The sequence below is a fragment of the Pteropus vampyrus genome, unplaced genomic scaffold (assembly GCF_000151845.1).
Source record: "Pteropus vampyrus isolate Shadow unplaced genomic scaffold, Pvam_2.0 Scaffold529, whole genome shotgun sequence".
Lineage (NCBI taxonomy): Eukaryota > Metazoa > Chordata > Mammalia > Chiroptera > Pteropodidae > Pteropus > Pteropus vampyrus.
Genome location: NW_011889310.1, coordinates 375,420 through 380,279, shown reverse-complemented (window position 1 = coordinate 380,279; position 4,860 = coordinate 375,420). Strand labels below are relative to the sequence as shown.

Sequence of the window (4,860 nt, the reverse complement as noted above, 5' to 3'; positions counted from 1 at the left end):
AGTTAGGGAATGGTGAGAACTCTCCCAAAATCCAGGTCCCCAGAGGCCAGCCAAGGGTCAACCATGCAAGCAGGCCTTTTGAACTTGAACAGTCTCAGACCTGCTAGGGTAGCTAGCTCTTGTCTGCACACTTTTTAAAAATAACGTCTGGGTTTTACATCCCAGGTAGGAAGGTCTTCCCCACTCAGAGCTATAAAAGAATTATCCCACATTTCTCTAATACTGTAATTTCTTTTCGAAGATTTAAATATTTGCTCAAACTCGGGATTTATTTGGGCTTACCGTGTAAGGTATGGATCCAACACTTTCATCCCCTGTTGGTGCGACTCCATTTGTTGACCAATTTGTAATTGGTTTTATTTCTGAAAGTTTCTTTTCTTGCATCAGTCACTCTTCACTCACCAGTAACACTCTCTGTTAACTACTGAGGCTTTATAAGCTGTAATGTCTGAGAGGTCCAGCCTCTCCTCGCTTCTTTTTCATTCCCTTCTTCCCTATTTTTGCTCAATAGACGTTTACAGAATGCCTACCTCATGGCAAGGCACAGGGAGCCAATACCACTCCCTGTACCCAAGGAGCACAGTTTCCCTGGGTGATGTGGACAGAGAGATGCATATGATACAGATGCATATGGGTAGGATTTCAAGGGAGCGGAAACTAAGGGGGTGGGTGTCAAGGAATGCTTCCTAGAGGAGGCAAATCCTGAAAGATGAGGAGTGTTGGCCAGACACAGGCTGGACCCGAATGCGGGTTGGTGTCTGGAGTTGGTGTGTATGTAGGTATAGCAGTGAGAGATGGTGCTGAAGGGGAAAGCCGGGTCGAAGCCTGCAGAGCCTAACATGCCCCACCAAGGAGTTTTGCTTTTTATCTGAAGTTGAGGGGGTTTTAAGAAAGAAAGTGGCATGATTCAGTTTCTATTTCAAAACGATTGCTTGTGCTACAGCATGCGGAGTGGATAGAGTCGGGCAGGAGAACATTTCGGAGGATGGTTTGATCACCTAGGTGTATGACGATGAGGGCTTGAAATAGGGCAATGGACAGGAGGGAATGGACTTGAGAAAGATCTAGCAGGTAAGATCAGTACAATTGATTGATCGAATGAATATAGTTATGAGGGGGATATTATGATAGGGAAGAATCTAGCCTGGATAATCAGGTTGATGGTGGGACCAGTGGCTGACATGGGGAATGTAGGAGGGGAGTGAGGAAGAGGTCGTGAATCCCATTTTGGGCATGCCGTCACAACTGTCTTGGGGACAACTGGGTATACATATAGATATCTAGGAGGCAGGTGGCTACAAAGACCTGGAGCTCTGGCTTGGGGAGAAGTTTATTTGGTAGGTCTGGATATGACAATCGTTATTTTCATAAATGGTGGGCAAAATTGCCAGGAGATAAAATTATAGTGGGAAGAGATAGTGGTCAAATCCTGAGAAATGTCAATCTTAAATGATTATGATTGTAGACAGGTAGTAAGGAACCATTTGTTCTGAAGTGATTTCAAATGACATTTTAAATGTACTTTTGTGGTCCTTTCCTGAATAAATGAATATGTACATTTATATGTGAAGGTAGTGGTGATATTAAAGGACTGTTAAACCATTTTCTCTAGGGAAAATGGTAGAAATAGGACTTGGAAAATTATTTACATAAAAATATAAATGGTAATTTATGTGCTAGCTGTTTTTAACCTATGAAACTTTCGTCCTATTTTTGGATTAAATTACTTTTGCTGCAGTTATTTGAATGAACTTACTGAGTCAGGTCATGTGAAATAGGCGGAAATCACTGTCTAGCATGAAGATGTTACTTGGAATTATAAACTTTGCCAACTTTACCTCCTGTGACTCTTCTTTTACATTTTAGACTTTTTCCTCTAACTTTGATGAAAGCTTTTTCTTTTCTTCCTTCCTTCCTTCCTTTCTTCCTTCCTTCCTTCCTTCCTTCCTTTTTTTAACATGATGGGGTCTTGTTTCTTAAGTGTAATCTAAAACTGAAAATGGGGTAGTTTTACATTGTCGCAGCCTTACATGGTAGATTGAAACTTTTTAAAAAGGCAAACAAACATCTTCAGTTTCAGAAACCAAATTCCTGTTCAAGTCTACAGCCATGTCACCCTGAACGTGCCTGATCTCGTCTTATCTCAGAAGCTAAGCAGGGTCAGACCTGGTTAGTACTTGGATGGGATACCACCTTGGAATACTAAGTGCTGTAGGCGTTAAAAATAAAAAAAAAAATCCTGTTCAAACATTACAAAGTCTATCACAAATGAAGTAGTTAGTGAGCAGTCTCCTAAATTTTTAAGGCTAGGTATTCAAAGTTGTAGTTTATTTGCTACATAACAAGGATCTGCTCCTCCTAAAATTCTTGTCCATCAATGACCATGCCATTGCGTGGTAGCAACGTCATTCGAAAGCACTGTTAAATCTACATAGCTTATCAGTTGTCCTGAATACTATGAAAATGGTTTTCTTCTGTAACCATCTCCTTTTTGAATGATATTTAAGTTCTGTAAATCTGACTCTCAAACATCCAGTTCCGAGACATGACATGGCAAGTCTTTATAGGGGAAGAGGCTGTCCGGGAGGAAGCCTCATGAGTTCTAGGAATCCGAATTCAGTGGCAGACAGCCCTCCCCCCTCAAAGAAGGATACTCATGGATTGCTTACCATTTATAGATTCTACTCAATGAAAATAAATCCAATCTAGATATATTTTAAATGAGTCGGCACATCTTTATATAGGTGCCTTTTAAAATAATGGCTCATTAAACAAAAGCAAAAATCTGTTGTCATTTCATATTTTCCCTGCAGAAGACATAACAGTGATAAATGTAGCTAAATCGAAAAGACGAGTTATATGCTCCTTGTCACAGCTGTTTTTAGCCCTAGTGTGAAATTGGAGATTTTTATCTCAACTTTGTCCTTTAAGATTTTTCAAATGTTACATCGTGCTATTTTTAATACTGGAAAAATGCACATGATTGTTTTTTTTGTTGTTGTTTTTTTAAAGTCTCTATGCATGGCATCTCTTGACTAGCAGGAATTGGTGAAACGCCCAAATACTAATATATAGAGCCAAATAAAGGAAGACACACTCACTGGAAGCTAGGGGTCAGCACTTGAGAGGGTACATTTTCCGATGTCAGTTTCCTGGTTTTGATATTGTGCCCTAGTTATGCAAGACATTCGCACTGGGGAGGCTGAGTGAAGGGTGCATGGGACTTGCATGTACATTTTTTTTTTCAACTTCTTGTCAACCTATAATTATTTCAAAATTACTTAAAAAAATTCAAGCAGCCCCGAAACCGCTTGACCACGCAGAACCTTTACGCCGGCTTCCTACGTGTCCTGACACATTCCACGTGGCCCTTCGGGATTCGGTCGACCGACCCCCAGAGATTCCGGCTCAGTGGGGGCGAGGGGCACGGGCGCTGACTGGCACCCTGGGAGAGGCCCCCTCCCCAGCCCCCGATCCCGGGGCAGAGCCCGGCAAGGGATTGGGCCCTAGAAGAAGGCCGCGGGGGCCCTTCGCGCGGCGCTGACCAGAAGGCCGCGTTCGCCAGAGCACGTGTCTGCTCTGAGGCCCCGCGCAGCGGGCCCGAGTCACTCCCGAGTCGCCCGCAGGCCGTGGAACCAAGCGGGTGCCGGCGGGCTTGTGGGGCGGACTTGTTTCCCGTCTCGCTAACCCGGCTCCCTGCTCCGGCCTCCTTAAAGGGAGGTTCTGTAGAACCGGTTCTGTCCATGGGGTTTCGATTCCCCAGAGAGAGGGTTGACCCAAACTGACCCAGGCTTACAGGTAGGGACAACTGTGGGAATGTCAACCCGCTAATACAGAACTAAGAGAGCCAAAGCCTTAAAAATGTATTATCTACAGGAGAAAATAAATGATAGTTCAAAACCTCGAGACATATAATCCATTAACTTTAGGTTTTAACAGTTTTCAGACAGGACCTTTAATTAGGCTTGTAACAAGTTTCCACTTGTAGAGAATTGTGTGCTTTTAAATAATGAGGTGCAGATGAATGGGGTTTGTTATCCTTGCTCTAACACTTAGTAGTTTTTACTTCTTTTAAAATAATCCATCCTTATATTGCTGTTGGAGAGCTTGTGTTTTAAAGTTCTTGCTTTGTTCTCTTATCTGAATCTTTAAGGGAGAAAGTAAAAATTAAAATATCTGGTATATTCAACTTTTAAAAATTCTGGTACTTTTAGAATGTTTGCTTTGATGAAACCAATTAGTTTATGGACAACTTAATTTTTAAAGAAAAATAAAATATGAACCCTAACAAGTAATGCTTTTTTAAAAATATGTTTTCTTGTGGTTGTAAGTTGCTTCATGTGGGTGGTTAAAAATATCGACTTAAGTACCTGATCTTTCCTACCTGAACTTCCACTTCAATATTACATGTGTTGCTGTGTATTTCATGAGAAGAAATATCTGGCTGTTTGTCGTGTGATTCATAAATTTTCCTGAAATAATTGAAGTCCAAGTTTGGCTCTTAGGATCAAAGGTAGCTCAGGAGCCATTTCCGTCATAGAGTTCTCATAGGCGTTTTTCAGGGGTAAAGGATGCCAAGTCTTTGACTCATCCTATACATCTGGACGTCATTCAGAATGGAAAGTATGATTCCAGAATGATTTCATAAGAAAGGCCACCGATATGTCACTACCATGAGAACATTGTATCATTCTCATATCAATGACAGTTTTAAAAAATATTACTTGTATTCAGAGTTCTCCTAAATCAAACATATTAAACTGGAAATAATTTTGGTTTGGGCTATATAGCTTTCACCTTCTGGTGATAACAGTCTAGTAAACTTATATTACGCTTATCAGTAATTTTAATGTAAGATAC

General features: G+C 41.2%; 1 protein-coding gene and 1 pseudogene across 4 annotated transcripts in view; both read left to right on the top strand.

The window, feature by feature from the left end:
* The window catches only part of MTM1 (myotubularin 1), a 99,642-nt gene that overhangs the window by 59,875 nt on the left and 34,907 nt on the right, over positions 1-4,860 (top strand). The window lies entirely within an intron of this gene.
* Positions 2,100-2,218, top strand: LOC111733144 (annotated as a pseudogene).